Source organism: Herpailurus yagouaroundi, unplaced genomic scaffold (genome assembly GCF_014898765.1).
Source record: "Herpailurus yagouaroundi ecotype Mexico unplaced genomic scaffold, PumYag 181, whole genome shotgun sequence".
NCBI classification, from domain to species: domain Eukaryota; kingdom Metazoa; phylum Chordata; class Mammalia; order Carnivora; family Felidae; genus Herpailurus; species Herpailurus yagouaroundi.
Window position 1 is genome coordinate 25468669 of NW_024412412.1, and position 11579 is coordinate 25480247.

The 11579-nt window shown below is 43.6% G+C and overlaps 1 non-coding gene across 1 annotated transcript; it reads left to right on the forward strand.

Moving 5' to 3' along the window:
• The first annotated feature begins 6263 nt into the window (after window positions 1–6263).
• On the forward strand, window positions 6264–6348 carry TRNAQ-UUG (transfer RNA glutamine (anticodon UUG)). Its single transcript has one exon. It is a non-coding gene; the product is annotated as a tRNA-Gln (tRNA).
• Window positions 6349–11579: the final 5231 nt, after the last annotated feature.

The window sequence follows — 11579 nt, forward strand, 5'->3', positions numbered from 1 at the left end:
TCAATGTAAGGTGAGAGTTCTGACCAGATTAGAACAGAAACAATTCTACTAGTCATATCAAGGAAGGAAGTCAACAAGTTAACACCTGCTGGGAAGAAGACATAAATAGGTATTAGAATTCTCACTGAAAGGGGCGCCTGGGTGGCTCAGTTGGTTAAGTGTCCAACTTCAGCTCAGGTCATGATCTCGGGGTTCCTGAGTTTGAGCCCAGAATTGGGTTCTGTGTTGACACTTCGGAGCCTGGAGCCTGCTTCGTATTCTGTGTCTACCTCTCTGTCTGCCCCTCTTCCACTCATGCTCTCTCTCTCTCTCTCTCTCTTTCTCTCTCAAAAATAAACAAACATTTAAAAATTTTTTTTAAAGAACTCTCACTGGGGGTGCCTGGGTGGCTCAGTCGGTTAAGCATCCGACTTCGACTCAGGTCATGATCTCGCAGTCCATGGGTTCGAGCCCTGCGTCAGGCTCTGTGCTGACAGCTCAGAGCCTGGAGCCTGTTTCAGATTCTGTGTCTCCCTCTTTCTCTGACCCTCCCCTGTTCATGCTCTCTCTCTCTCTGTCTCAAAAATAAATAAACGTTAAAAAAAAAAGAATTCTCACTGCATATTAAAAATTGCTCATTTAAATTATTAAACTCTATACTTAAATGTATATAGTTCATGATGTGTGGTGTGAAATTAGTCTTTTTCAATTATTTGGGTTTTTTTAAATTCTTATTAAACTTCATCTCTCTTCATAGGTAGATGGATACATCTCATATTCGTCATCCCTATTCATAGATATTTGGACGGGACTCGTTCAGTATAATTCATAGATAATTGGCTGGACTCAGTTGATGCTTGAATTTGAGACTGTGTGCCCTCAGTGGCAATGTGAGGAAATGGGGACTGTACCCAGACACACCTTAGGTCTTTTTCGTGCTCAGCCAGCCAATACCAGTCAGGTATTGCAGGGAACACAAAGTTGTAACACAGCACTTCCGAGAGGTAGCATGTGAGAGAATGTGGGGTGTCCCAATCAGATGGTGGGGGGGGGGGACTACCAAATGTGCAGTGACCTGATCCGGTGGAGGCTAGCGGTGTGGGCAGCAGAAGAATTCCTGTGGCAGAACAAAGGAGATAGAGGTTTATTGAATATATTGTGAGGGAGCAGCAGGCAGGACAGCATGGGAGAGACTGTCTGCCAAGAGCCAGTGGTAGGGGACTGTGGTCAAGGGGAAAGGTGAGAAGGTATGAGAACATATCGCGTTTTCCTTGTTTGGTGCCTCTGTCCCAGTGTAAGTAACCCATTGGTCAGCTAGGGCTCGTGGATGTTTTGAGGCAAGTGTCCTGATGGCCTGTTTGTATTCAGCCAGGGGATAGGAGGTCACTGTGGACCCTTTCATCTTACTCAGGCTTCCGCTCTTCAAGTTGGGTTTCCTAAAAGTGGCCTCTACAGAGAAGGTAGAAAGACTCACAGAAAACTGTCTTCCCATTTGTCATAAGGAAAGTAACTATTACTCTAAAGCCAGTTTGTCAAGCAGCTGACTCACTAAAAAACCGTTCAGCAGAAATCAATTTGCTTCCATCAGCTGTTACGTTACTGGGTTTTTATTGTTTAATTGTCCCTTTTCCTCAGTGTCACCTCAGTATCTCACCATGAGTTCCTGGGCCCAGCTCAGGAACTGAGGAAGCCCAAGTATGTTTCAAATCTTAGATACTGGAATACTTCTCTAATGGATAATGGGAGCTTGACTTCAGTACAGCCTACTCTCTACTTTTGAGGACTTAGGTCCCATACCAGATCTTTCCCATACATTTGCTTCTGCTTCCCATGGCAAAACACCAAAAGGTGTTTTGTCTCTCAGCATCCATTTGCTCAATTGGTTAGATGATCATTCAGTGATGTGGCTTTTAGCAATGGGGCCATCTAGTGAAGTGACCATTAGTTAAGTAGTCGCTTAGGAAACTGAACAAAGTCAGCTTCACTTCCTTCTCATCTTGTAGACGACGTACACACGGGAGCCACCACCAAGAATAATTCAGACAACCCATGACATGTTTTAACCTGCATATTGATTTTCTCATACTGTTTAAATGAGCATTTCTAGGGGTACCCGGGTGGCTTGGTGGGTTAAGCATCTGACTCTAGATTTTGGCTCAGGTCAGGATCTCATGGTTCATGAAATTAAACCCCACGTCGGGCTCTGCAGAGCCTACTTGGGATTCTCTCTCTCCCTCTCTCTCTCTCTCTGCCCCTCCCCCACTGCACACACTCCCTTCTCTCTCAAAATAAATAAATATTTTTAAAAAATTAAAAACTGGGGGTGCCAAGTGGCTCAGTAGGTTAAGCGACCAACTCTTGGTTTTAGCTCAGGTCACGATCTCCTGGTTTATGGGTTCCAGGCCCGCATTGGGCTCTGCACTGATGTGTGGAGCCTGCCTGGGATTCTCTCTCCCTCTCTCGCTTTCTCCTTCTGCCCTCCCCCTGCTCGTACTCTTGCTCGCTCTCTCACACACAATAAATAAACTTTACAAAAATAAATAAATAAACAAATAAACAAATAAATAAATGTCTCTAATTTGGGGTCATTTTCATACCAGCTTCATGATTTCTGCAATATCCTCATTTTTAGTTTGAATTCATTTATCTTAAAGGAAACTCCCATACTGCTGTACAGAGCGAAAACATCTGTGAATTCGCAAGTTTGGCATGCAAGTTTTACAGATTTTCAAGTACACATAAAAGGTACATAACTATTTGGATAAGAAACACTCATCTCTGAGCTACTTAAACTCCCCTCACATGTCATCAGAGATATGAATACACACTTCGAGAAAATGGTTTACACGAAAGACTGAAGAACATGATGACATAACATCCTGACACAGCACCATCCCCCTGCCCCCCAGACGAGTAACTCGTGACCTTGGCTACCCCCCCTTGACTCCACCTCAAGCCAAGTGAATAAGTATCCCCCAGGAGAGTGGGCCCCAGGCACGATATTTTATAAAAGCTTCTGGTTGATTCTAAGTGCAGCCAGGGATGAGAACCATTGTACTGAATCATATCCTGCAAATCAATCCCATGAAGGCAGGAACCAAGAGGAGTTCATTCAGTGCCCTATTCCCTGTGACTAGAACAATAGCTGCCCTGAGGTAATGCTGGGTTAATTAATATTCTAAGAGAAATAGCTACAGAAAACGGCTACTACCTACTCCCACCTGGGAAGCAGAAAGATCACATAATTCTGCATTAGTGGAGTAAACCAGTGAGACCAAGATTAAGATGGCCATCCTAGAAGTCTGAGCTCTAAATGAAGAGTTTAGGAGTTTCCTTGAATTTTGTCTTTTGTTTTCCTCTTCATGTTCCCTCTTTGCTACCCTCTGCTCTCATGGTCCAAACCGGATCTCTGAGACCTAATCTGTCCTCTTTGTTCTTGAGCAGAGTCAGGGACTTCCAGCTGCCTCCCTCCCTCTTCACTTGTAGAATAAGAAAAATCAAATTCCCAAGCTAGTTAACAAAAGCTGCCAGCCCTGTGTGCTGGAGTTAACGTCCTACAAAAGGCCTGACGAATAACGATAGCGTGTTTTTAAAATGTCTTCAGTTATGGTATATGTTTCTACAAAAGATGAAGGAAGGAGTGCTAATCATCCCAAACCTTTCTCGTCCTTTCTCCGTCCCCGCCCAGGCTCAGCATACTTGAACAAACACAATATGAGCTTTCACTGTGTTGGCAAGGATGTTTATAAATGTGTGTGTGTGTGTTTACCCAACTGATCTAAAAATAACCTAAGTGAACTAAGTAAAGTAAGTGTATGCCACACTTACCAGGAATATTAGGAAGCAAAAGCCCTTCAATATCTGAATCAGCTCTGGCACTGTTTCAGGAAAGAACTGGCTCACATCTCTTGCATAAGACTTATGTAAGAGATTAGATGTGATGCCTGAACTATTCCAGTTATCGACAGCTTGGGGAAAAAGAAAAGTGTGCTACCCTGTTGTTACTTGCTAAGCTCTCTCAATTTTCATGGATTCTCGTCTCTAGGAGTAAAGCATTTCTAATTCTTGAAAAAAAAAAAAAGAGAGAAAAGCTTAGTTTTTTTAGTCTTCTCTAGCTTTTTCTAGTCACACAAGCTTATGTAGAAGGAAACCAAGAAATCAAAGCTGTGGTACAGGCAATACGTAATTTAGGAATTGGGGAGATCCTTAAATTGGTCCTTATAGGAACAGTCACAAGAACAGGCGGTTGGACAATTAAACTTGAAACTCCAGGCCACATTCCACACACAGCTATTACATACCTCTGAAGAAATGACTAATTTCCCCACATCTCATAACATAGCTCCTCAAAATTTAGAGCTCCCCATTCATTGTCATAATCATTACATTCTGAAAAAGATTTAGAACAAAGCTGACTTCCAGATATTTTGACCAAAATAAAAATGAAGGTCAGACATGACTCAGACAGCCTTCTCTGTACTCTAAGGTTGTGCTTGGTTCTCATTTATAGCATCTACTTTTTCTCATGGAACTTGTGAGAAAACAAGTTGAATTGAAGAGTCCGATCCACCAGCTGAGGTACAAATATAAGCACCATTTCTTACTTGCTGTATGACCCAAGAAAATTGCTTAACGACTCTGGAACTTATTTCCTCAATTGTAAATGAGAATAACAATATGGCCTGTCAGGGCTGTTGCGAGGACTGAGATGAAAATAACCAAAATACGTCGAGTGCTTCTGTGATAATGTGATTTATAAGAAATATATACCTGGTCTTTCATCCTGTCCCTGGCACAGATTTCCCCAAACCCTTGGAATTTCCTAAGTGATAAGAGTGGTAAAGGTGTCTTTTGTGATTCATAACAACCCCCCTTCTACTGCAACAGAGTTTATGTTAATGAGGTAACTTTTGGAAAGTCCCTAAAGATGGCTGCTGGTTTCTAGCAGAACCAACCAAGAGAATATAGCCTGGGAACTGTCACCACCAACCCCTGACCTCCAGGGAGGACAGGGGGACCGGAGGTTAAGTTGATCACTAACGGCCAATGATATAATCAACTATCCTACATCGCGAAGCCTCCATAAAAACCCAGGAGGGCGGGGTTCAGGCAGCTCCCGGGTTGGTGAACGCGTGGGGTTCTCTGGGAGGGTGGCGCACCCAGAGAGGTCACGGAAAGTTCAGCCCCTTCCCACATACCTTGCCCTATGCATCTCTTCCATCTGGCTGTTCCTGAGTTACATCTTTTTATAATAAACTGGTAATCTAGTGAGCAAACTGTTTTTCTGAGTTCTGTGAGCCACTCTGGCAAATTAATCAAACCCACAAAGGTGGTCATAGGAGCCTCTGATTTGCAGCTGACTGGTCAGAAGCACAGCGGACCCCTGGGACTTGAGATTAGTGCCTGTGGTGGGCGGGTAGGGAAGACAGTCTTGTGGGACTGAGTCCTTGACCTGTGTGATCTGATTCCAGCTTCAGGTAGACAGTGTCAGAACTGGATTGTAGGATACCCAGCTAGTGTGGCAGAATAACCATATTTGGTGACCAGAGTACAGGGGTATGGAGGGCCAGGTTACAGGAGAAAGGCCAGAGTGTTCTGCCTAGAGAGTTTACTGTGTAACCGACACTATCTAGAAAAAGCAAGTCGTTCAATCATCATAGCAATCCGGTGAAGTAAGTATTATTACCATCCTTCCTTTGTTGAGGAGGAAACTGAGGCCCAAGTCATTTAGCTTGTAAGTAGGTTGATGGGGTTTGAACTGAGGTTATGTGACTCTAGAGCCTGCAATTGTGTGAAGTAACAAACATATTAGCACTTAGCAAACCACAGGACCCATATTAAATTCTCCTGAATGGCCATTATTACACTTAACTCTGCTTTTTCCAGAGAAGGTGTGGCAGGGAGGTAACATGTGTTCCACGAATCTCTGGTGTCCCTACTGAGCCAGGATGTAGCCTTGGATGGCAATTGCCACTTGCTTTGGGCTGCGTTTCTGCAATCCCACCAAGTTCCGAGACTGAGAATTACTACAGACCTCACACCATCCCTGGGCTAAGCTTCAACAGAGGGACGGTGGTGCTGGCGAAAAGCTTGAGGTAGGAGGAATTGAAAGCAGATCTAGGGATCTATTACAAGCTAGAATAATTGAAACAAGCCTAAAATATCTGCACAGAGAAAACTCATGCTCCATAGTGGTTATCAGGGAAAAGAAGGTCTTTGCATGCATTGGGTTTATGAGCGTTAAAGCATCAAGTCATGGTTGTTTTAAAATGAAGTGTGGGGGCGCCTGAGTGGCTCAGTCGGTTGAGTGTCTGACTTTGGCTCAGGTCATGATCTCGCGGTTCGTGGGTTCGAGCCCCGCGTCAGGCTCTGTGCTGACAGCTCGGAGCCTGGAGCCTGTTTCGGATTCTGTGTCTCCCTCTCTCTGACCCTCCCCCGTTCATGCTCTGTCTCTCTCTGTCTCAAAAATAAATAAACGTTTAAAAAATAATAAGAATAAAATAAAATAAAATAAAATAAAATAAAATGAAGTGTGGTCAGTGTCCTAAGGCTTCTTTTGAAACAGCATACAATGAGAAATAGATAATGTGTGTAAACTAACCGCAGTGCCATACAGAGAGCAAATATCAGGTAATTTATAATGGTTTTATCATTACCTTCTGTCTTCCAGTATATAAACGTTGGAGAACCCATGGTTGGAATGAAAAATGTGCCTTTCCCCAAGTATTCTTAGGTGAGAGGGAGGTTTTAAGTAAACTGTGCCAATTTCAGTGTCTCACCCGAAGTGAAAAACCAAAAGCTGCTTGGTGCACCTGAGACAAGATTGAGGGTGACCAAGGCAGATGGCCCAGCCTCATGCTGTTCCCAAGGCGGTGGCTTCCCTGAAACCTCTTTCAACAAGAAACACAATTTCAGGACTCACATCGTTTCATGAATCAGCTGCTTCAGTAGAACGGACTCTCACTTTGTCCTTATAATTAGTTATCATGACTACACGTCTCCAATATAGAAATGTGTCCAAGTGTTGTGAAACATGTACACTTCAAAACTATTATAACCAAAAATATTACAGCTCTGCTTGCTGATGAGCAAAATAAATGTTACTCAGCCCCATTGAGAGCTAGTTCTCCCACCTTAGATTTCTTTAGATCTGAATGGTTCAAAAGGGACACCTACCAAGGATTCACGGCTCAGTACAGTATGGGTATATGAAGTCATTTTCCATTTGGTTGAGTATTAACCCTCTCTTTATTTTTATTGTTATTTTTTTAATGTTTATTTTTAAGAGAGAGAGAGATACAGAGCACGAGCTGGGAAGGGGCAGAAGAGAGAAGGAGAATCCAAAAATAGGCTCCAGGCTCTGAGCTGTCAGCACAGAGCCCAACATGGGGCTCCAACCCACAAACTGCGAGATCATGACCTGAGCTGAAGTCGGACACTTAACCAACTGAGCCACCCAGCAGCCCCTAACCCTCTCTTTTTTTTAAGTTTATTTATTTTAGGAAAGAGAGAGCATGCAAGCAGGGTAAGGGCAGAGAGAGAAAGGGGGAGAGAGAGAATCCTAAGCAGTCCCCATGCTGTCAGCGTGCAGAGCCCAGTGGGGGACTTGATCTCATGAACCAGGAGATCATGACCTGAGCCAGAATCAAGAGTCAGATGCTTGACTGACTGAGCCACCCAGGTGCCCTTTAACTCTCTTACAAAATGCCCGTGTAACACATCAATTGGTAATGCATGACCCAACTTAAGTGGGTCGAGCAGAACAGCATCATATCCAAATAGACTGAAAGCTGAAGAAGGCTCATGTCAGCATGAATATGATGAAACCCCCCTCCCACTCTTCCCTTGGCTTCTGCTTGGTATGCAGCAGGCCACAAGTGAACAGTTGATGTCTAGATGGATGGATGGTGCCAGTGTGAACCTGTGGATTCAATATTAATAAGTCTTCCCATCTTTTTTTAGATAAAAGGCAAACAGAAATAGAAGTTCCACAGTGAATCTTCTCATGCACCCCCACTCTGGACACCACCATTCCCTTAAGGCATAATTAAAGAGTTACAGAATGTTAAAACTAGAGCTCCTCCAAGCTGATTATTTTCAGGATTGATGTGTACAAAGCACTGGTCCTTGAAAGTTTTTCACAGAGTTGTTTATTCTGAACAAACTCTCCCTGGAAGTTACAATTTCATGCAATATTGCTTTTCAGCTATTGTTCTCCTCCTACATGGTTTGATTGTCTCGCTCCGCAAGATTGCAGTGCTGGCTGTTCCCTCTGAGAGTTTGTGGCATGCCCATGATGGATGGACCAATTCTAACATATAATAGCAATACATTTCAGTTTGCTAAATACTGTCACTGAAGTGGACCTCCAGTCCCCAGGGAGCAGTGGGATGTGTGGCCACAAAAACAGTGCAGTTGTAGGTCACATATTTTTTTATACACAAAGATCAGTCATCTCGTGTCATGTTTAAATATGGTATGATTAAAGTATTTAGGTATGGTTAGGTAATTTTGTATATATTTTATAATAAGAGTAGAAACATTAAAAATCACTTTTCTTGTTTGTGCAAAAGTAACATTATTTACCATAAGAGCTTTTTACTGTCTGGCTTTAGCAACAGTGGACATTTTCTCTGAATATGAGCTCAGAGAAGACTTGCTGATTTGAGGACATCACTAACGTTCCATGAGAATCAATGAAGCTTCTCTGCAATTCCTGCTACCGTGGAGACGTTTCATAGCCGAGAAGGCAGAGGGACTATCCATGGATACAAGACACAATCTAACATTAACCATTTCTGCAGACTTTTCTCGAGACAGATGTGTATTAATAAGCATAGAGACTAAGGAGGAGTTCGATTATCCCTTAATATGTGAATAATGGCAACTCTTAGACCGTAAGTAGTAAGTACAGCTGGATGTTTCATTGCTGGTTTCAGCATATCAATCAGCCCGGTCCTCTACTTTGGGCCAAGTAGTACCCATCACCTGGGGAAGTCTAGGGCAGAACCCCCTGCCACTTTTCCTTATTTTATGAACTCATTGCCTACCCACAAAGCAAGTCATTGGGCAGCCCTTGGGAATTGCTCTCTCTCTCTCTCTCTTTTTTTTTTAAGATTTTATTTTTAAGTAATCTCTGTACCCGACATAGAACTCAAACTCACAACCCAAGGCCAAGAGTCACATGCTCCACTGACTGAGACAGCCAGGTACCCCAGGAATTAATTCTTTTGTTAAATTCAGCAGCCAACAGAGAATCCCCTCCATTATGTGTATTTTGTGGTTGAGGATGTAAGCAGAGTAATAAATGTGTCTCTTAACGACTTGATGGGATAGACAATCTCCTCTAGGACTGAGTTTCTATAACTCTAGTCACACATCAAGTGGCACTGGTATTGGAGAAGCTTTTTCGTATATTTGCGTGTTTTTCAAACATACAAAGAAGTTGAAGGAATAATACAGAGAATATCTGCGCACCCATGTCATGGATTTAATATCAGTATCATTAACATTTTACTGTCTTTATCTTTCTGTTTATATATTTATACACACACACACTTTTCCCAGTATGCATTAATGATCCTTGCATAACTGATTATTTCATTGGTATTTGTGGTGCCGTGGCTCGGATCGCTAGGTAAAGGGATCTCTTTTCTTATACATTGTGGCCTGCAGGAGGGCCCCTCAATCAATTCTCTATCTGTCCTCACTACCTCTTCTTGGCTGAGCAGATCCCTTGCTCCCAGGACTCTACTCTCCTTCTGGTCACTCATAGGCTAATCACCAATCTTGCTGATCCATCTCAGTAAGTTTTCCCCCAGATTTCCACTAGAAAGGGATTCCTATATGTGCCAAATGGCCGCCAGCCTCTGTGGGTCCTTCAGTTGGGTACCAGTAGAAGACGTCCTCCCCAACTCCTCTTTTGGTGCTGAGCCATAAGCTGGACCATGAATTATGCCCCTGGGAACCCTGGGCTCTCTAATTCCATGCTGTTTTCTAGATGGGAAATCAACAACCTATCCCAGAGGGAATGCCTCTGAGCTGCGTCTTAAAAAAAAACTGGCCACGGTTTAACCCCACAAGTCTTTGGAAAAGAAAATTAGTGTTCTGTTACAACACAGCATGGCCACAATACCATATCCCCAACTGGCAAATGTGGCCCCTTAATGGATCACTAAATTCTAACACTATTCTTCAGTTAGACCTATACCACAAAGACTAGGCAAATGAACAGAAATCCCTTATGTTCAGGTGTTCTTTCTCCCAAGGGACAGTAAGGACCAAGTGGAGAACTGTAAGATTACTGTTGCCAGCCTCCACTTAGGACGACCTCACCCATCTCCTATGTCTCCTTCGGCTCCTGCCAAGGCATCCTCATCTCAACGATCCCATTATAGTCCCCTGCCATACCAGGGACCTGCCTTACTCTCACCATCAAAAATCCATCCCCTTGTGGAGGTAGCAGGTGGCGAATTTGGGATTCAATGGGTGCATAAGCCTTTCTTCCTAATGGAACTAAAACAAATCAAAGCCAAACTAGGGAGTATCTTTGATAACCCTGATGGATATATTGAAGGTTTTCGATGCATTACCCTCACATTTGAAATGACTTGGAAAGACATGGTTAGCCTGGGACAAACACTTTCTGACACCGAATTAGAAAGGGTTAAAAAGGAAGCAAGAAAGTTTGCAGATAGTCTGCACCTCTCCAATCCTAAGTATCCTACTGGAGAGACTGTAGTCCTACCTGTGGACCCTGGGTGGGACTATAACAATGAAGCCACCAGTGGGAAAGAAATCACTTCTTTATTTGTATTAAGGCAGGGCTCAAAGGGGCCCACTATAAAGTCATTAACTATCATTCAGACCCAGAAGAAAATCCATCCACCTTTCTAAATAGGTGAAAAGTGAGGCACCTGGGTGGCTCAGTTGGTTGAGCATCCAACCCTTGATTTCGACTCAGGTCATGATCCCAGGGTCATGGGGTCAAGCTCCACCTTGGACTCTTGTTCTGAGCATGGAGCCTGCTAAGATTCTCTCTCCCTCTGCCCCTCTCCCCTGCTCACTCACATACACACACTCTCTCTCTAAAATTAAAAAAAAAATTAAATAGGCTAAAAGAGGTCTGCACAAAATACACCAATCTCAATTTAGACTCCTATGAGGGATGAATACTTTTCTAACCCTATCAGCCCTGACATCAGATGTAAACTACAAAAACTGGCTCAGGAACTGAGAGCTACCTTAGATGAAATGGTGACCATGGCCTCCACAGTCCTCTATAACCATAATCAGGAAGCAAAAGGAAGGAAAAAAGAAAGGAAGTCAGGCATGCCCAAATGCTAGCAACGTTACAGGGCCAGGCCACCTCCAAAGGCACCCCAGCAAATAAGGAAAAAGGCAAAAATAAATACCATATTTGCTGACAACAGGGCACTGGGCACTTCCTGTTACAAATGCGGGCAACAGGGGCACTGGGCTGCTCTCTGTCCCTCGACCTGAAGGAGGCAAGGGCCAGCAACAGCATCCCAGATGATCGCCCAAGAGTGAGGAGGCCCTCTCCAGTTGGCCCCACCTTCAAGGATCCACATGACTGGACT